The sequence below is a fragment of the Lissotriton vulgaris genome, chromosome 4_2, assembly GCF_964263255.1.
Source record: "Lissotriton vulgaris chromosome 4_2, aLisVul1.2, whole genome shotgun sequence".
Taxonomy (NCBI): Eukaryota; Metazoa; Chordata; class Amphibia; order Caudata; family Salamandridae; genus Lissotriton; species Lissotriton vulgaris.
This window is the reverse complement of record NC_141692.1, coordinates 16,309,218-16,332,001: the sequence shown is the minus strand read 5'-3', so window position 1 is coordinate 16,332,001 and position 22,784 is coordinate 16,309,218. Positions and strand designations below refer to the sequence as shown.

General features: G+C 41.3%; 1 pseudogene; it reads left to right on the top strand.

Annotated features, from left to right (window-relative positions):
* Positions 1 to 20,667: 20,667 nt before the first annotated feature.
* LOC147718143 (uncharacterized) lies at positions 20,668 to 22,497 on the top strand (annotated as a pseudogene).
* Positions 22,498 to 22,784: the final 287 nt, after the last annotated feature.

Below are 22,784 nucleotides of genomic sequence, written 5' to 3'. Positions count from 1 at the left end.
GACCAAAGGGGGGACTTGTGATTTTTGTTTCTATTCTAGTCCCTTGCAAAATTCGTATAATTGAATCACAGCATTCTGGAGTGATGGGCTTAGTTTTAAATGGAGAAAACTGTTGGCTGGTTTGGTGAATTTTTATAATGCCATTAATGTTAGTACTGCGTCTAATCAAATATCTGTACTGAATGCTTTTATTACCACTTCTATGAAGGATTTTAGTCATAATCTCATGATCATGGGTGATTTTAATGTGCATCCGTGTGGTGATCCTTTGAAGAAATGCTTAACAGACTTACGGTGTGAGCGTTTGGGTGGTTTACATATGGAACATACAGTGGATGGGAACTTTGTAATAATTTAATGAACAACTTGGACCTCTCACTGGCCATGACACTTAGGGACCCCTTAAAATGCTTTGATACTCCTACTTTTAAAGGGCATGGAAGGGGCACTTTTATTGATCATATGTTATTCTCATTGACGATGCAGACTTTTCTGGACTCGTTTAACATTGTTCAAAGTGAATTCAGTGATCATAACCCTCTAATATTTCGCCTGAAGGGACCTTGGATTAACAAGCAAAAACAGAACTGTACCTCAGGTAGGCTATGTACAACAGATGGGAGGCGGTGACTTAAATGGTCAATGGTTACCCCAGATCTACTATATAAAAATATTGTGGCTAAATGCACTGAGGATATTAAGAATTGTACACATGATTGGGGAGATCCCAGGCAGGTCCTTACGGCATATCAAAACCTGTCAGAGAAGGTGTCAGAGCTGATGATGGTCCCCGCAAAGAACTTGGTGAAAGGGGGGGCTAGGTGGTTTAATCACTATTGTTCCAAAGCAGCACGTAACCTTAGGTTAGCTCTGTTAGTTAACCCGAGAATTCAGGAGGACGTAAAATTGCGCCGGAAAGAATATAAGTCTGTTATCGCATCCCATAAGGAGTTTTTAAGAAAAGAGGCTTGGGACGAGATACTTGATCCCTCCACCCTAAAATGTAGCTCTAGATTCTGGGCGTTAGTTAAAAGACCGTTTTTTGTTGAAGACCCGGGTGATGGTCTAGATTGCTGCATAACTAAAGAGGAGTGGGAACTTCATTTCAAACAACTGTACCATTCAGTGGACCCTGAAACAATTGATTTATCACTTTATGCTAGGGGAGGCACCATTAAGTTTGACAGAAGTGAGGTTATGGAGGCCATATAAGGACTTACAGCTAGGAAGGCCCCAGGACCCGACGGGATCCCTCCTGACCTGTATAAATCTGATCCAAGTTTCTGGGCACCTATTCTGGTAGCTGTATTTAATGCAGCCGCTATAGCGGGCTGTCCCTTGTCCTGGGGATTATCAACAATTGTCCCTGTTTTTAAGAAAGGAGACAAGGGCAGCCCCCTGTGTTATCGTCCAATCTCATTAATAGACTCTATGGTTAAAATCATGGGGAGAATCCTGTTGCAGCGAATGTCAAGTTGGACGGCGGACAACAATATTATGTCCATCTCCCAGTATGGCTTCTGTAGAGGCCGTTCCACCATAACCCAGTGCCTTAATCTTTTCCTTGTACTGAGTAAATACACTGTTGTGCAGAAGGGAACTGTCCACCTTGCCTTCATGGATCTGTCATCAGCCTTCAATTGTGTTAACAGGGGAAGGCTGTGGCAGACCATGAGGGAGAAAGGTGTGGACATAGGGATTGTCGACTTTCTGGTGGAATTGCACAGTAATACCAGTGCAAATGTTAGGTATTCAGCAAATGGGGATACTACTGGCAACTTTAATATTAAAAAGGGAGTGCATCAAGGTTGTATTCTGGCCCCATTTCTCTTTAATTTTTATATTAATGATTTAGATGCTGTTTTACATGAGGTACAAGCGGACTGCCCCCAGAGTTGGCAGGCGGGGTATTCCAGTTCTTTTATACGCAGACGATGCGGTTTTAATTTCTAGAACGGAAAAGGGTCTCCAGGCGCTTTTGAATGCTTTTAATATTTTTATGACTAGTAGAGACCTAATGGTCAACAATTCCAAATCATATATCATGCATGTTGGCCGACAATCGAAAAAAAGTTTTATTTTTAAACTAGATGATGTTCTGATCCCTATTACTCAAACGTTTTCATATCTTGGTGTCGCATTTGACACAAAGCTTAGCTGGGGTCCTCATCAGGCTAGAAAGAAAGGGGAATTTACAAGGGTAAATGCCTCTATCTTTAACTTTGCAACGAAATTGGGTAAGAAGCCATATAATGCAATGATTAAAATTTATAATGCTAAATCGATAGCTATCGCTGTATATGGCAGGGAATTATGGGGCTACGTAGCTGGAGAACAGTTACAGGTCACTGAAAACAATTTCCTAAAACCTCTTCTCTGTGTTCCGGCCAGCACACCTAATTTGGCAGTACACGAAGAACTGGGGACACATTACTTATGTGATATATTTGCCCTAAGGCCGCTGACATGCTGGGTAAAACTGTGGCTAAACCAAGATATACCGCTTACCTACCTGATTGTGAATGACCTTCTGTCTCAGGATAACTCAATGTGCAAGCCCTGGTTAAAATATCTGAAATCCTACTTTTCAAGGCTTGGCTGTCTGAATTTGTTTGAAAACCCTTGTGGGATTGTAAAGGGGGATGTGGCAGCCATCAAGCAGGCTTTTTATATGGACAGAATGGCCCAAAGAGAAGGGGAGGAGCTTAAGAAACCCAATATTAGGAAATATGTTATGCTAAAAACTTGTGACACTATGGAGCCATATTTAACATGCACTTTTACTTCTCATGAAAAATTTCTGTTGACGAGGTTTAGGTTTAATATTTTTCATCATCTTTTTATTAGACCAAAGTCGGATATTTTTAATAAGACTGCTGCTCCCTGTGGCTGCGACGGGAAGTCTCAACAGGACATGCTGCATTTTATATTTTTATGCAGGTTTAATGAATACCCCCGCAGACGTTACCTTGTTGCTCTTTTAAAAAAACTAAATTTTAATCAAATAAGACCAGCACTTATGTATCTACAGCTTTTGCACAGTGACAGTGTTCTTCATGTAATAGAATTTTTAAAATTAACTGTTAAACTGAGAAACTGCTTGGACCAGTGATTCCATATCTCTTAATGAATGATGAGCTTATCTATTGAAAGATCTTTTTATTATGTTGTAAACCCAGTACTATTTGCACTTTACTGTTGATCTTGTCTACTTACTCATTAATAAGACACATGTAATATGTTCCTTTTTTTGTGATTATGACTTTTAAAGAATGATTTTTTTCTTTGTACTGTTTATATGTGTACTTTTATGGTGAGAAACAAAACCGAAATACAGTCTCTATTGAATTGAATTGAATTGATTGTGGTGTATTTGCACAGGTCAACGTATCATACCCATAAAGAAAAACATTTGTACATTATGTAGATTTGTGAGCAATATATACTCATCAGTCATCACAGACACAGGTCTATGTGTCGTAAGAACATATTGATTTGTACAAGATGTGCTTTTCAGCACATGTCCAGCATGGTACATTATTGTGCATGTCTTTTTTTCTTGACTATCCATTGACATTGACTGGCATGTGACACCCTGTACTTGACTAAGGTGTTTTGATATTTCCCACATATGTGCTTTAACAATGACATACGTACTCTTCCTATTAGGACATTTTTTAAGATTTGTGAATGTGTTCTTGCCTCTGTGCATGTTTGAAGCTGTCACGTTGCTGTGGCACCCTACACACTCACAATCTTGAATCTATGTCAGCTTTTACTATATTGTACTTAGATGAATGTGTAAATGGGTAACAGCAAAACCATTACATGAAGGACTTGTAACTCTCTTCCCAAACAAACAAGCTTACTTCTCGTAAACAAAGGATCAATGACAGTGAGGGGAGTGTAGTGGGAAGGATGCTGACACCGCTGCATGATGTTTGAATTGAGTGCTAATCACAACAAGCCCTTGAGCACATGACACCATGTAACAGTGTCATTCACTGTCACTTAGCCATTGTCACTGATGATCTTTTTCAATGTGTGTATGTATAGAAATGTGCTATGACTGCAACTTACATCATGTCCTGTCCTACACACACCTTCACATCAAGCACAGGGAACACACCTGGAATGCTTTCCATGACAGTGAGTAGAAATTCACTGTGAAATGGATTGAGTGTGTAGTTGTGAGAGAATCCCAAGAAGTGTATGTGACTTTTGTCAGATTATTAGATGAAGCCACCGTGTAGCCATCTTGCCAGTATATTTCCATTCACACTCATTAGCTGCCTAGACACAAGAGTGCTATTTGTTCTGCCTCAGAAGGTGTGTGTAGGGCAGGGCATGATGGTATTTGCATTCACTGATAATCATCACACATAGCACAACTAGACCACATGTTACTATGCGTTATATGCAGTGAATTGAAAAGTACTGGCTGAGATGTCTGAAAGTGGTGCCTGTTGTTTGTGTGAGCTCAACTCCCAATAGGCCCTTGTGCTCCCCACACCTGGCATTGTGTCAGACATCTTGCCAGTAATTTTCCAGTTCCTGTGCAATGTGTATGGCTGAAGGTGGGCTTGTTTGTCCTTGTAGGAGGAGTAGTGTTAGCTGTGACTACAACTCCCTTCATGCTTTTAGCAACACCCACCTTCCCAGCCATCACACACCTTACTGTGACTCAGGTTCCATGTAAGTGAATTAGCCATGCTGACAAGATGGCTGACAGTGGTGGATGCTGTATTGAGCAAAAAAGAATTTCTGTGTTTGTTGTACAGTTGATACAGGTAATTAAATAGTTAATGATTACTGTGAGAGTGCATGTTAATTTGTTTGACTAAGTGACATACACATCACATGATCATTTGGTTCATATAGTCCTGTATTTGCCAATATTGATTGCTATTACTATGTCCTTGACAGTGATTTATGTGTATTTGTTAGATAATATAGGTTATTTGTGTATGTACTCACCAGGCGCTAGTACACCTGATATTCCATGTATGCCTTCCGGCGGTAGGATGGCCCGCACCGTCTCCTCCTAATAAGTAAAATGCACAGGTTTTGCAAGAGGGCCACTGCCAGTATGCTGGCTTAGAACATGTTCTTTTCCAATGAGCTTCTAGACCCTCCTGGGTACATTGTAATAGCTGTTCCTGATATCCTCCATTGTGCACAGACAAGGTCCTTGAGCGTTCATTTTGTTGACAATCCTCTCCCACATATTGGTTTTCTGGGACAGAAGGGTCTGTTGAACCAAGTTTATAAATAACTGTGAGATATTCATCTATCATTACTTCCAACTCTGAGTCTGTGAACGTTGTATTCTTCTTTTGGGGCCTGGTGATGGGTGGTGGTGGAGATAGATGTGTGTGTGAATGTGATGGTGAGTGAGTGTGAGTAAAGATGTGTTTTGGTGAGAGTATTATTTTACAGGTGCTAGTTGTGTAGAGGTTGTGTGGTGGATGAGTTGTGTGTATATGTATCTTTTCTGTCTGGTGTTCTTTTCTGCTGGCTGGTATCCTGAATGTGCAAAGGATCATGGTAAATCTTTTGTACCTTCAAATAGGTGGAGTTGTGGGTGTTTCTTAACATTACATGAATGAGATAATGTTTTCCATTTGGATATGCCAATGTTTGTTTGCACCTTTTGTCTTTTTCTATTATATCATCTATAAAGATTTGATGTACGTTGCGTTGACCGCAATAGATGCTTGTTCATGTATTATTGGGGTTGTCCAAGTCTGTTCCATCCAGGCTAGGCTATGCAGCATCGTTCGTGTAGGAGTCTGTTGCATTGTGCTGATGCTAGGCTATGTAGCATCGTTCCGGTATAAGTTTGTTGAACTGATGCTAGGCTATGTAGCATCAATTGCGTAAGAATCTGTTGCAACACGCTGATGCTATTCTATGTAGCATTGTTCACGTATGAATCAGTCGCGTTGGGCTCTTTTCCAGACATTTTGCATGGATGGTTTGTTTTCGGTATGAGTGGGTCATCTGTATTGTAATGCGAGTCAATTGTATTTGACACGCATTGCATCTTACTAGGCTATTGGGACAGCACGTGTTCGGTCGGAGGTCATCCAGATCCGTGACGGTCAGGCCGATTTCCGGCTTGGATTGAAATCTGGCCCTAAGTGTTGAATATGCGACAAACAGTTCATTCACATACCAAATAAAAAAACGTATTGCATTGGCCTACGTCCTAGTTACTGACGAGGCCGAACATTATAACCTATTATTAGGAAGTCCTTACTGTCAGAAACATGAGTTACCACCTAGACTATTTTTAAGATACCTGGGTGTGAAGACTCCATAGATTAGGACATAGTAGACAACCAAAGTACCAAATGTATACCTTAGCACACTAAACCAAGAGACAAAAACAAACAATGCTGTTGAAGGTTGGCTTAATGCCTTCCAATCAACAACAAGATGAAGTCCACCAACACTGCACAAACTTCTACTCTCCCTCTAAAAAGAACAGAGCTACCAACAGCTAAGAATGGAGCAATCTGTAACACAAATCAAGCCTAAACTATCCAAACAAACTAAACAAATGTTTGAATACCTACAACATCAAGTCAGACTATTCCCAACAACAAGAGTCCTAGAATACTTAGAAATAATTTCCAAAAGCCTTGTCTAAATTATCAATCCAGTTTAAAATATGTAATACTTTTCTGTAAATATAATTAAAATGCATACAAATAATTTTTATATTTTCACAAAGTTAATTAATTTGTCTAATATATTTTTATTAAAAGAATAATTGTAAATATATACATTATAATTGAATACATGAAAATATAAACAACAATAACACTAACTCTCTTAGCATTTCCCTCCCACAATAAATAATTAAATTAAGTTACCATTTCCGTAGCTGGAGACAGAAAATCCAAATCCTGTAAAACAAATCAGTTATGTCATAATGCAAATCGGATGAAAAAGTACCTCCAAAAAATGCAAAAATCCTACAGTTCCAAACGTAATCATCCGTTCGTAAATCCACCATACAAAACTTGAAAAAGTTTTTCAAAAAATGAAATGCTCCATGGAAACACGAAAAATTAAGGAAGTGTAACATAATTATTAGTTACTTAAACTAATATACATTTCCTTTATAAAAAAAAAACAATCTTCTAGTACCTTCCACTTCTATTGACCAAAACCTGTAAAAAACACAAACATTCCTACCCACACATGTATACACATAATACACAATATAAGACTATTACAAACATTATACATACCATATTCAAACATATTCTAACATATTTCACGTTTTAAACTAGGCTTAGAAAAATAACGATATCGCTAAAACCTAACTTACACACAAAAACTTAACACTAAATACACTAACTACAACCTAACTACCTTCAAATGTAATTAAAAATATTATTAAAATAACGAAAAGTAATCTTACCGTCTCGACATGACGCAGCTCCCAACCGCGAGCTTGTCCCCGTCTTAGTAACCCTAAACAAACTCTAGCGGTTACAATATACAAGCTCCAAATAAATATTGCAGCTTTTAACATATAAATTACATGTATTTTGTTAAAAAAATTATTATTACATTACATATAAATTACTAAATCGTTAAATAAAATACTAGAATGTATGATTTATATGTTTACATTCATTTAACATTTTTCTAACTGCAAAATTATAATAATAATTATTATTAAAGATATACTATGTATTATTATAATTCCATATATTTACAAGTTATGTACAATGTTTATTAAAAACATATACTATTTGTATTTAATGTTTTTAAAAAATCAACATTATGAAAAAATATTCAAATTAAACCATGTAATAATTATTAATATCAGTATTTCATATATTAATAAAATTAATTAACATGTTTTATTGTGTGTTTAAAAACTGTTACAAAGTAAAAAATATAAAATATATGAAAACATTTAAAAATGCATATTATTAAAAAGTGAACAGCATATGTAAATAAATAACACATTTTTAGAATACAAAATTGAAATGAACAACTGTTGTTAATAATTATATTATTTACTCAAATGCTACTAAAAAATGTAGCACTGCCAAAAGTGTTTGTTTACATAATATGAAATATAAAAATATAAATAAGATTTTGTATGTATATGTCTTGATATATATTATATAAACTTAATAAAAAAAATGTTTTTGTTGTTTACAAAATCATAGACAATAAAAAAATTCAATACATAACTAAAAGTCAATTTTTTGGTGTATCATTTTATTAATGTATTTCATGTTACAAATTGTGTTTTAATTAAGTATACTGTATTAAATAATATATTTTAATAACTATATATATATGTATACAGTTACTTTTTTTCATTTCTAAATATGGCATAATTAAAATTTGTTAGTACTGCAAACTATATTGATTTTTTAAGGTTACAAATTAATGCATACATACCTAAATTACTATTCCCACTCCAGTTAACATTAATTCAGGGTAGGTGCTGGACACTAAACTTAATTAATTTACTATTCCCACTCCAGTTACCATTAAGTAAGGGTAGGTGCTGGAAACTAAACTTAATTAATTTACTATTCCAATTCCATTTAGCATTAATTCAGGATAGGTTCTGGAAACAAAATGTAATTAATTTAAGATTTCCAATCCAGTTAGAATTAATTCAGGGTGTGTGCTGGAAACTAAACTTAATTAAAGTACTATTCCCACTCCAGTTAGCATGTAATCAGGGTAGGTGCTGGACATGAAAATTCATATAATTTACTATTCCCACTCCAGTTAGCCTTAATTCAGGGTAGGGTATGAGAATTCTGACAATCTTTTTACCAATGGGGATAGCACCACATGTGAAGGACTGCGACACTTGGGGTACAGTCTTCGCTTCAATCTACAAAAAAACACATGGTGTACCGTCCATGGCCGTGATACCAGACATTCTGAGACAGATTCAAAATGAATACGGGAGAGAACCTGCCTTAAATCTAGGTATGAAATTAGCAAAAGATTTCAAACAGGTCTGACCTATAATATTAGCGAACATAAAAGGTGACGCAGAATCCCTGGCAATCTACCAAATGTTAAAAGAAGCAGATATAACAGACCAACCATATGAGCTTGCAAGAATTATTGAAAAATCATATGAAGAGCTAGGAAGAGATTTTTTGGGTTGGAAACCAGTAAAACCCGAATTAACAGAAAATCCTGAAAAGGTGTTTATTAAAAATAATCTCACTACTCCTAAGAAGAAGTGGGAAAATACTAAACAGACACTTCCTAAAGAGAAACATTCTCAGTCCTGAGGAACATCTCCCCAAAGGGGAGGTAGGTCTCCTCAACGGGAGCCCTTTGAAAAAAGGTATAACCTTAGAAATAGGGATACTTTAAGAAAACCTGATAGATCTCAAGATACTGATACTGGTTCCTCTCGTACCTTTCAGACTTCCTCCCAGAAATCCGAGAGGAGAGGACGATCAGAACAGAAAGAGAAACGTGTGAAGTCCAAAGAAGAACAGCACGTTCCAAAAAATAAGAAAACTCAATTCACCAAAAAGAAGGTAGCAAGCCTAAAGATCAGACATGCCGAGGATCTTGAGGACACAACTCAAGAACGGGGAGTGGGCCCAGACAATGCTAGACAGCGCAGCAGAAGTCACCATAGTTCTCAGGATCCGGATGGATCATCTGGAGACAGGGGACTTGAATGAATGCATTCAGGTTGAAACTGCCAACACCAGGGTTAGTGTACCCCACACGTTATATGAAGTAACACTCTGGATGGAGGGGGACATCACTAGAAATATAAAAGCACTCTTTTGAGAGAAGCTCTCTAAGGGCTCTGACATTCTTTTAGCTGAACAAGACTGGCCACCTGAATTTGTTAAGGAGTGCCCACATGGCGTGAAAGTAATTATGCCAGCCTTCTCAAATCACGATCCTATTCATAAAAAGTACACCTATGCCAGAAAATGGGCTGTGGCCCAAGCTCCAGCATTATATAGAAATCATGCAGGATGGGATGAGGACTCTCCGCACCATATAATCCAGTTAAAAAAATCAACCTACTGCACAGAGGCAGTATCCAGTCAAGCAAGAAGGTAAAAAACAAGTCAGGGAGATTTTAAATCAACTTGAATACCAAGGGGTGATTGAAACATGCACTTCGTCAATGAGCAGTCCTTTTATTTCCTGTCTCCAAACCAGAAAATTCATATCATCTATTTTTGGATTACAGACATTTAAACTCCTGTTGCAAAACATTTGCAGTACAAAATGCACACAGTGCTGTACTGATGAATAACATTGTGCTTAAAAAATATAAAACCACATTAGACATTTCAAATGGGTTTTTCTGTCAAAACATTGCACCTGAAAGAAGGCATTTGACCGCTTTCCTAATTATGGGGACACAGCGACAATTTTGCCATCTCCCCCAGGGATTCAAGAATAGTCCAGGGTTATTTTCAGCCAGAGTAACAGAGTTACTACAAACGTACGATGATGAGGCGTTATCATATGTCGATGACATCTATCTTACAGATGACGATTTGGACAGGCACTTGAGAAGAGTGGACACCATAATACTTAGGTTCGCCTCTGAGGGCTAAAAATTAAATTTTAAGAAATCACGAATTGCCCACCTCAACATCCTATTTCTAGGCTACGAGTTATCAAGTGGGGGAAAAAGCCTGGCAGCAAACTTTCTAGAGAAATGTGTGCTGCTCCAACCTCCAAAAACGCTGAAGAACTTACAGTCAATTCTAGGTTTCCTGAATTTTGGAAGAACTTATGTTCTGAATTAGGCAGAAGAGTTAAACCTCTCTACGAACTAATTAAACCTGATTTCAAACCAACTAATTGGACTCAAACACACACAGAAATTTTGCATTCAGTTCAAACAGACATGTTTGGAAAAATAAAGTTAGAGACACGCGACAATGTGCACAACCTTGTGATCCGAATCATCCCAGGGAGATGCGGATTCATGTACCTGACTTTTAATGAAGGTGAAAAGTTACCAATAGCATACAAATAACACTTGTACACAGAAGCGGAAGTAAGAATCACTTCTACAGAGAACATTCTGATAATGGTTCAAACTGCAGTAGCAAAGGAGAGAGCCCTAGCGCAGGGTAAATGCATAATGATCATTATACTTCTACCTGCCTTAGAGGCAGTGACAAAAGCAAGCATTCCTAATCTAAAATCTTTACCTCCGAGATGGATACAATGGGTTAACTCTCTTGCTGCAACAGACGCCGAATACGTGTTTGACCCCTACTTAAAAACACAAGAACTCCTACAATACGAGTACGAATGTCCTCTGCCGACGAGAATCTGCCTCTAGAACATTACGGATGTATAATATGTACAGACGGATCAGCACAGCCCGCAACTGGGGGTAAACAAGCTTATAGTGCTGCATGCGCGATTGTTTAAGGTAGCTGGCACAAAGGTAAATTCAGACCTATGGCCACTAAAACTAAATCACTCGGAGACTGTACAGCTCAGCGAGCTGAACTACAGGCTTTCAAGATGGCACTTGAAAATGCCGATTGCGAATTCCCCACTCTAATAGTGTGCGATTTGTATTTCTACGTTTATCTTACAACGAACACTTGCAGAACTGGGTTCGAAATGGTTTCAAAAATTCAAAAGGTGGAACAATCAAGCATAAAATGTTTTGAGAACAAGTAGTTGTTTTGCAAAAAGAACTACAAAAGACTCACTTAATTCCCACACTGAGTCATCAGCGTGATGGCGATCACGTTGCAGGGAATTCATTGGCTGATGAAGCAGCGAAGGCAGCTGTGCAAACGGCTTCCGTAGCTACAATCAATCACTCTAAAAGAATAATAGACGTTGAAACGTTAGTAGCAGTAAAAGCCTTTATGGAAGGCAGCTATGCAGCGTTACCTCTAAATTATCCACTCGGTAATACATTCATAATTGATGCAAACTGATTGATTGATTTTTGAACTTATATAGCACATACTGTCACCCCACGGGTATCCTGGCGCTTCAGACTAAAAACCGAACCACGATGGAATAGGTCACAACTGGAGGAGCAAAGAAAGAGGGCTTGGACTAAGCCTTAGGAAAGAGCCAGGTTTTCAGGTTCCTGCGAAACTCTAGCAAGGCGCTGATCTGTCTAAGGCTTGGAGGAAGTCTATTCCACAGTCGTGCGCCGGCCTTACTAAATGCCCTTCCTCCTAGCCTAGACCGTTTGAATCTAGGCACCGCAAGTAGCCCGGCACATTGAGGAACGGAGCTGCCTTGTAGGTTGATACCAAGAGAACCTTTCCTGCATAGGAAGAGGGCCTTGTTCATGTATCACTTTAAAGACCAAGCATAGGGATTTGAAACAAACACGTTCCATCACTGGCCACCAGTGCAGCTCTCTCAGCGCCAGTGTAGTCGAGGAGCAGTGTTGCCAGCCAAGGGCTAGTTTAGGAGCTGCAGACTGGATTCTTTGGAGCCCCTGCAGAATGTATACTGGGGCCCCCAGATACAAGGAATTACAGTAGTTCAGCCTGCTGCCTGCTATACTACTTACGACCACTGATCACGCCTCTTTAGGTAGCAAGGGGAGTATTTTACACAACACACGTATTAAAGCAAAACAGACACTGGCGGTCCTATTTGCCTGTGAAGTAGCCTACCAGAGAAACAGTACAGCATCTTGGTATTTCCAGTGTTAAATTGTAGGGAATTCCTTCTGAGCCAGTCGGCTGTCTTGCGCATGCATTCCTGGAACAGGTCCAGAGATACTGCGTTATCACCTTCCAGAGAGAATGCCAGTTGTGTGTCATCCGCATAGTTGACTAAGCAGACTCCGGCAGACTTTATAATGGGGAGCAGGGGCTGCAGATCAATATGAAATAAAATGGGACTGATCGCTGAGCCCAACGGCACCCCATGGATGACTGGTGATTTATTGGCAGAGAAAGGAGCTAGTGTTACCACCTGGTGTCGTCCTGCTAGGTAAGATTGTATCCATTGCAGTGCCCGCCCCTTCACTCCTACCTTCTGTAGTCTCTCCAGTAGGATGAGATGGTTCACCGTGTCAAATGCGGCCGACAAATCGAGAAGCACTAGCACAGTCGTATTCCCGTTGTCGGCACGCATCCGTAGGTTACCCAACATTGTGACCAGGGCCGTCTCCATCCCATGACCAGGGCGAAAGCCAAACTGATCCTTGTCAGGCAAGGAGTTAACCTCCAAAAAAGATTTTCACTGGGTAGGGTAGGAGGGAATTAGGCCTAAAATTAGCCGGTACTGATGGATCCAGGGAAGGCTTGTTAATCAATGGAGTCACCAATGCCAGTTTCCATTCCTCTGGGACCACTCCTTCCTCCAGGGACTGATTGCATATCTACCTCAACCAAGGAAGAGTGTCTCGGCCGGATGACGTCCAAATTCTGGAAGGAAAGGGATCATTCCTGGAGCCAGAGGAGACACTTTCCACCAGACTGTCAAATACGCCTTTAGTAAGGGTTTGGAAGTTACTCAGAGATACCAGTTGTTGTTGATCTTCAGCTCCCAGCTGTCCAGGATTAAGTTGTTCGGCCTTGGTGTTAAGAGTGAGGCTATCCACGATCTTATCCGGAAAATGTGTGGCGATTTCATCGCAGAGTTTTTGAGATGCTGCCACTTTATTGTCCATACATTTAGGGGCAGACAGTGCCTTAGTAATTTCAATATCGCCATTGTCTAACCCAGGGTGGTGTGGAGTGCAAATAAACATAAGTGCGCTGGGGATGCTCAGACGTGGGTCCCAGGCACTCCACACCACTGGAGTCAAGCTAGCCGGGCTGATGAGAGGTGTTACCTCGAAACCGGTCCGGTCCTCGGATGCTTGATTCCGTTCTGGGAAGGACATGGCTTTTGTAGTTTGGACTGGACTGTTCCCATGGGGCACAGGGTCAGAGCTGATTTGCATATCGCCATTGTCTAACCCAGGGCGGTGTGGAGTGCAAAAAAACGATGGATTTGGGCCCAGATCTTTGGACTAGGGTGAATGTGTGACATTGATCCACAATCTGTCCATCACCTGTTTTGTTTGCAATTGCCGCCATAAGTGCGCTGGGGATGCTCAGACGTGGGTCCCAGGCACTCCACACCACTGGAGTCAAGCTAGCCGGGCTGATGAGAGGTGTTACCTCGAAACCGGTCCGGTCCTCGGATGCTTGATTCCGTTCTGGGAAGGACATGGCTTTTGTAGTTCGGACTGGACTGCTCCCATGGGGCACAGGGTCAGAGCTGATTTGCATATCGCCATTGTCTAACCCAGGGTGGTGTGGAGTGCAAAAAAACGATGGATTTGGGCCCAGATCTTTGGACTGGGGTGAATGTGTGACATTGATCCACATTCTGTCCATCACCTGTTTTGTTTGCAATTGCCGCCATAAGTGCGCTGGGGATGCTCAGACGTGGGTCCCAGGCACTCCACACCACTGGAGTCAAGCTAGCCGGGCTGATGAGAGATGTTACCTCGAAACCGGTCCTGTCCTCAGGAGCTTGATTCCGTTCTGGGAAGGACATGGCTTTTGTAGTTCGGACTGGACTGTTCCCATGGGGCACAGGGTCAGAGCTGATTTGCATATCGCCATTGTCTAACCCAGGGTGGTGTGGAGTCCCAAAAAACAATGGATTTTGGCCCAGATCTTTGGACTGGGTGAATGTGTGACATTGATCCACATTCTGTCCATCACCTGTTTTGTTTGCAATTAGTAATTTCAAAGAGCACATTTGATGCATGGGCAATTGAGCTGGCATAGAAATCCGCCTTGGCCTTAAAAATGCTTTCTTTATAGTGCAGCTTTCTCTCTCTTAGTTCAATTTTTTCATCCTCCCCATACCCCTTTCTTCATTTCCAATCCGCCTTCTTGCGGAGCAGGCAGAGCTGTTTCAGCTCCTCATTAAACCAAGGCGCCGTGACCTTCCTCCTAATTTTTTATCCTCTTCATGGGGATTGCCTGCTCTAAGATAGAAGATATATGGTTAGTATAAACTATGTAATTCTCATCTACAGTTAGCGTAGGATCAAAGTATGTGGCCTCTGGAACAAATGCTGGGGTTCTAGTCTGACCCAGTTTTGCCCATTCCCTACCTATCCTACAAGACCTTTGCTTGCCTACACAAGTGCTCCATCCTGATGCTGAACAGGACTAAATAGTGATCTGACCAGCTCTGAGGCTTTTTATTAAGTACCCTTGTAGTGGCCTGATTAGATAATAACAAATCAAGGACATGCCCTCCTTTAAGTGTATAACTTTCCACCATCTGGGTAAGATCCAAATTTGTACAAGTGTGGCTTAAATCTCGCAGATGGCTATTACCCTTCCCATCTTCCCAGAGGTTGAAATCTCCAAGAATAATCATTCTGGAGTGGCCAGCGTAAGATTGGTAATAATATCAAAGACGTTCTTGTTTCTTTTGCTCGAATCCCTGGAGTGGGGGACAGAGTAATTCCAAACAGGAATCAGAGAGCTGGTTTGGTACACGAATCACATATGGGAGAGGGTCTGAGACATCAAGGGATCTTAAAATCTCTAATAGAATTAGAAAAGATTTACTGGGGGCTGGGAATGAGCAATGATGTTTACAATTTCGCAATTTATTGCCCTAACTGCAAATGAGATCGCAGCAGCGAAAGCCACCAGTTACCTGACTACAGTGTAGCCAGCCCAGTTCAGATACCATTGCTAGACAGTATTAGACTATCTACACGCAAACATTATATTGAACGGATGCGGTCCCACAACTACTAGGACAAGATTTATTTGGATGTGACCCCAGCGCTCGGCTGACGCCAGAACTGTTATAAAGGATTTACAAGTCTATCGGCACATACACAATCGGCACGCTACACTCTGACCAGGGTCCTGTGTTTAGCTCTTGAGCTTGCAAGGAGGCCATGGCTAACTTGGGGGTTGCATTGCGGTATTCTAGTCCCTTCCATTCTGAGGGTAATCCGGAGTTTGAGCGTAGTCACGCTGATGTAAGTACCCTGCCGGGGACGTTTTTGAATCCGTTACCTGTGCATGTTTTACCTCGCCTTTGCCCTCACTTATTTGACTACTTCCGTCACGTCACTGTCATTTTAATGTGTAAACGCTCCTACTCATTTTTCACTTTTCTGCTACCGCTTGTAGATCACGGAACTCTGTTTCTCTCTCACGATGGCTTCATACACCGGGTGATTCCGGGCTAACTCGGGATACAGCTGATTTCATTGACTCTACCCGCACTTTTCTCTCTTGCTCATTTCTTATGATCTTATGTTGATTTTTGTCCCTCTTTATTATGTTATGTTATTTTACAATGCTTACAGATTTAACATCTTTTTAGCCATTTGTAACAGGAACTGTTAGTGAGTTATTTTATTTTCTGATTTTCTTGTAGAGTAATCTCCTGACGAAGGGCGGAGCCCAAAATGCATCGGGATGTGTGATTTATTTGTTACAACATGTCAATGACAAAGACATTCTATGAACTCAGTTAATTCAATGATTTAAATGAAAGTATGCACTCAATACCAATCAAATAAATCTTGAAAGATGGATGAATATTTTTGTCGCGTTTGCATGAACTTTTGATCAATCTACGTGTTATGGAATAAGACCTTTTGGTCCCCCCTTGTTGTGCTCAGAGGTGCTCTCTCCCCAGAAGGGGGAGCTTTGTATTAGTTCCTTTGGATGTTTCACTGCCTGGCCAGACAGTGATTTCCTCTTGGCAGCACGCTACACCCCTTTACAACCCTTTACCTTTGGACAATCAGCTGTGTGAGTTCCCTCCCACTTCAGCCTCTCAAACCACTTCAAAATCGTTTCATATACGCCAGTATATACGCTGCGTACAACGAAGCTTGGAAAATAACGCAAATAGAAACTGCAGAAGGAATACTATAAAGTGATCGTATCAATTTGGAAAAATCTCTCTCTGTAGTGGACAATGGGTTAACGACTCTCTCCTCCAGAATATATTCTTTGGATAGCTTTGTATCATCTGCAATTGACATATTAGAGCACGACTTTCTAATGTTACAACATGGCCAGTCTCAATTACGTTCTAAAATGCAGCTAGGCTGAACATTACAAAATCTTCATTCAGGCTACGTGCCATGGCGTCTAATCAACACAACGTCATTGTTTTCTGTATTTAACCTTACAGATAAACAAATATCTTTGGCACAAAAAGGAGCAGACTATACGGTGCTGATCAATGAAAAACTGGAAAGATTACTATTGACAGTTTCTGAGAAGCATGTCATTAGATGGATAATACATGGCACCATTCCGATACCAGTGACGATTTTCCAATTTTAGTATTGTCTACAGCATATACCAGCGGGCCTGTATGAAAGATTGGGTAAAGAATACATTAGGTCGACATGGACTTTACCATACACACTCAAATGTTGGAATAAGGGAAAGGAGGTATTCCTTATAGGTAAAAATTGTAAGAACTCACTAAGCGCTACACTTTAGTGCCACGGTATTAATTTACACGGAGCCTGCAACGGTTCTGAAAATAACCTCTCTTGCCACCTGCACGGTACTCCCTTCACAGTGATAGAACCAAATTTCAGGCAGCTATCCAATGGCATCTACGTTATGCTCAATGACCACAGCTGTTGTGGCATGTTGATAGGAAATACTTATCTCGTTAGAGTGTCATCCAGGGTCCCTTGTTGTATGCAAGTATTTTATCCAAAGAGCAAGACAGACAGGGAGATGGAATTATGGCCTTCACTGAATATCTCTTCTATACGAATTGATACTTTAAGCAGAATGAAAGTCATTCTTTTGCGAACAAATGTGCCACCGACTGCCGTCTAGAAAAACATATGATCTGCAAGTTGCAAGGACTTCTGCAGAGATACATGCATTATTATCAACAAACTGCCCAGTACATTTCGCAGAAATGTTAAATCAAGTTTTAAACATGTCTGATACCAGCAGCATCGCACATGTATTTTTTCGGGACTGTTACCACCATTTGTAGCAGTCCTTGGCATTTTTCCAAATTTCGTGCACTCTGGGTTCGGCGGCCTGCCTCTCATCTTGGGACTCGTAGCAGGAATTCTATTTTTATTCCTTCTGCTCCGACATGGCAAGTCCGGTCACCGACGATACTCAGACTACAATGGAAGGAACCCTTCTTGCCATGAGGTATCATGAGAGAATTACACAGATTCTTGGCCTGGCTCGTTTAAGAGATCTGAACACAACCTGGTTTCTATCGTTCAGACCAATCTGGCAAGATTGCATCTTACCTGTTCTCGATGCCTGCTTTGCAGAGAAGAATGCGTGTTGGATATTTGTCCTACACTTCCATCAGTCCTGCCATCGGATGTTGACGCCTTGCTAGGTCCGGTAACGACTCATGCATCGAGTTGCCCCCAACGGCTGCCAATTCTGATGACGGTATTCATTGAGGTCTCACTGGCAAGTCTAACAGAGGGTGAGAATCGAGAAACTACAGGTACACTGGTACCGCTTACTGCAGACATTGCTAATGCGTCAAACGCTGATGGCAATGATCCTCATCTATGCACATTTGATTTGTTAACTGAAGTGGTTCCACTTTCACCTACTATAGTGGAAGGTTTCTTTGCCAGCCTAGACGATCTGATGTTTTCTCCTGACACCAAAAATAGCTTTTGATTCATGCACACAGCGTTCCCTAAACGCAGAAATTCGGCCTTCATTGTTTAAAAAAAAAACATCTAACTTGAGAACTTTTCTGCGATACAAATTAGCACTTTTTCCAAAATTAAACCTTTTGGCACAGAGTAATCTGCTTAAAGTAGAACTATTCTTAGAGAACAAGATTTCTTTTGAAAACTTCCTAAATAACAATATTTGACCTGATAATCATAAGAAAAATATTATGCTAAGGGATGCTCTTGAAACATTCCCCTTAAACTTCAGAGACATTTCATGAATGTAATTTTATACTGTATAAATGTATAAATGACAGAATGAATTCCCCACACTAGGCTTAATGTCTATAGAGAACTGTGTGTACATACAAGTCTATGCTCGTTACATTTTAACAAGCTTTTTCAAATGCAAATTGTATTTTGTATTATGGGTGGAATTGTTAACATTAGCTTTAGATATGTTCAGTGCTTATATGTTTAGTTTTATTGAACTTAAAATCGTGGAGTGGGTGTTGTAAATGAATCTAGGACCCTAGTGTAAATGTTCCCGATTCATCCCTTATATAGATATACATTTCCCAATCCTTATATAGGCATAGAAATCATTACCATGTTTAGACTGAGCCTATGCAGCCCAAATACGGCATAGCTACTTCCACTATGATCCAAGAATCAACGACGATTTCTTAGAAAAACCTGCCTTCAGCAGCTAGGGTCATCCCCTTGCCTGAATACTAATGTATCTAGGAAATCATGGAGTTTTCGAAGAACTGAGTCTTTGATGACATTATTAAGTCCAACCAGAAGTCAAACTCGGCACCTTCAAAGTATAAATATGCCTAGATTTGCCCAGACAAACACACAGTGGTTTGGAGCAGATCAACTAACTACTTGCCTGGTGCCCCGTAGCAGCAAGTACCGAACGAAGCCGATCCTCCAGCTGACGCACTGAGAGACTCTGTCTTTTCTCCTGCTGAGAAATCCAGCTCCAGTGTTTCCAGGCTACCCTTGCGGGTTGCTGGGAAATTGAGTCCTGAGAGAGAGATACAAGACCTCCTTCATTCTAAACCAAGGTAGGGAGCTGATGAGACCCTTAGAGAATTCTTGATTAGATTCTTGGCAGAAAATACTAAACTGAAACTACTCCTCACTTACTTCTTCCCTTGTGCTAGGCTTAGGTCAGGAACACCTGGGTAGGCGTATTTTAGAAGCACAAGTTGAGTACTTTTAGCCATAATTTCATCACTGTATGTCTTTTATACCTTTTAAGGCAATTTATGGCTTAGAAACCATATTTTACAGCACTACTTTATAATACTGTTCGTATTACATACCCTGTACTTTATCATCAGTATTACGATTGTAGCAGTACATTCTTATGCTTGATAAAGAAACTGTTAGGAGGACTCTGCTGTGCGGCAGACCGAGAGCTCTCTCCTCCACACTGGTATCAATGGGTCGCCAGAGCCTCTAAACCCCCTAAGATCTAAGATTAGAGTGGGGAAAAACTTGAACATCTAAATGATTGTGCACACGCTGAGGAAGTAATTGGAAAGAGGCGAGACGAGATACGAGAGACGAGAGACGAGTGACGAAACGGATCGGACCTGACTAACTGAACCGAACCGGCATAGCGGCATTGCAGCCGCTCCCTTCTACTAACAACTCTCCCGGGTTAGCTCTCCAGCGCTATCCACAGCCGTTTTCACCGGATGATTGATGCTGTGGCTGTCTACGACTATCTGGCGAGCGGTTAGCGACTGGTTTGTGAACCGGCTCACTCAACCAAGTATCGACTTGTCTGGTCTGCCGGCGGCGTTCAAGACACGGAGTGCAACTTTTTCACTAAGAGCAATGTCGCCAAACATCCTCCACGTACAACCCGGAACACCAAGACCTCCGCAACAGCAGCGGCAGCGGCGGCGGCCGCTCTGCCTACATCTACAGCCCCAGCCTCTGCCCTTGTGGTCACAACGGCCGTGGTGACAGCAGAAGATACAACAATGGGGGGAGTCGAGAAAGCTGAGAAAGCGGCAGCGAATGTAGCAGTGGCAGCGCTGGCTGCACCGGCTCAAGGAGACACGGACGCTCTTCAAAAGGCTACGATCTTGAAGGGGAGCGATAGGAAGGCGACAGGTAAGACGATCCTGCGCCCTCCTCTATTGTTGAACTGCGGGACAATTTCTAAAATGGCACAGAAAGGTGCAGACATTGCTGATGGTGCTAAATCCGGGGTGGCTTCGGGGGAGGTGCGGGACCCCCCGTTGAATACCAGTACACAAACCAATCCTATAGCATTAAATGGCGAAAGGGAAACACAGGCTGCCTCACACTCCTCATCAGGGCTATGTATAGATAAAGCCTCTCCCCTTAAAGAAGATGGGGCAGTAGCACCTACCCAACCTACTATGCTAATGGACAATACAAATCATGATGATTTTGCTCTATCACTACCGGATACTTATATCATAGCTACATCGCCGAGGTTGGAAGGCCCAATAGACACAGACAATGACATAATTGAAGAAAATAGCGGTCCAGTAATGTGCCTAATGGGTAACTCTTGTTCGGAACAGGCCCTGGAATTAGCTGAGGAACACCTCTCCTTTGAGGACTGTGACTATGATACAGAGGAGGAACTGGATAAGCCTACGGATAAGTCCTTGAGTAGGCTACCTCCACAGAGACGCAGAGGCAAAGCCAAGTCAATCCACAAGAAGAGAGGGAGAGTTTTGTCTAACCTGGCTTCAGGAGCAGCCCCCTTGATCACTAAAAAAACGGTTATCGACAAGAGCCTGCTAGGAAAGTGGATTGAGGCCAAGGGGTTAGTCAAAAGCATGACTTTAAGGCTTTCGGGGGGCAGCCCTACAGATAATGAGACGCTACATGCCCCTGTAATAGGGCCTTCTATGACGCCAAACCCCAGCCACGTCCCTTCTGAGCTAACTGCAGGGGAAAAAGATTTCCTATTAACTGCCACAGCCTCTAATCTACCGATATCTGTGAATATAGATACTGACTTAAATAAACCCTTTGTTGAAAATGCAAACACAAACTTAGCGGAAGAGACCCGGTTGGGACATACTGGCCATCCCCAACTGGACACTATACTAAAACTTTTGATAAGTCAAAGGGTAGAATCAGAAGCGCACTATCAGCAACTGAAAAGTGACAATGTAAGACTGCAAACCTCCATAACTGATCTAACCTCTATATTAAAGGGCGTTACACAAGAGATAATAGAGCTCCAGCAGCGCACAGTCGTAGTTGAAGAATGAACCCAACGGTTAGATGCTACTGTGGGGCGCCACGATGCAGAATTAACTCAACTCCAGGGGAAAGTCGAGGACCTGGAAAACCAACAGAGGAGATTCAACCTCAAAATCTACGGAATCCCGGAAGGGCTAGAGGGATCCGATTCAAGGGCTTTCATGGTGAAACTTTTGCCTCGTGCCTTCCCGGATCTCTCAGACTGGGATTGGGACTCCCAAATACAAAGAGCACACCTACTTCCACTTGGCCTTAAACGTCAGAACAGTAAATTCCCACGCCCATTCTTAATACATTTTGGTAACTTTCTGCTTCGACAAGCTGTGTGGCAAAAAGCTAAGCCTAATACCCAAATAACTATCGATAACCTTACCATCTTCACTCGTTCAGATCTTAGTAAAACCACGATGGACAAAAGATGGGAAATGCGAAAATTAATCGACACAATCAATAAATTGGGAGGCCTAGCATATCTACAAGAACCTGCTCGACTTAAAGTGATTATGAAAGGGCGCACAAACTTCTTTAGCGGAGTAAAGACTGAAGGAAATAGAGGGGGTTAATCTTTCTCTCTGCATATGTAAAATAGAAACACTAGATAAATAGAAATGGGATTATGAAGGGGCACGGGTCACGAGGAGCACAGAGAACAGGGAAACTCAAGAACTATGGGGCACTGAACCATCAAACACTTAATCACTTAATTTTTATTCGAGATTGCACTGGATGTATAATACTCCCAAAATATAATGCGCCACCTCGAGGTTAACATCAGTGGTGAAGAGGCAATACTAATAGTTGACGTTCCAGTGGGAGGGGGTTATCGGTCCACTGCCGCAGGAGCTGCCTC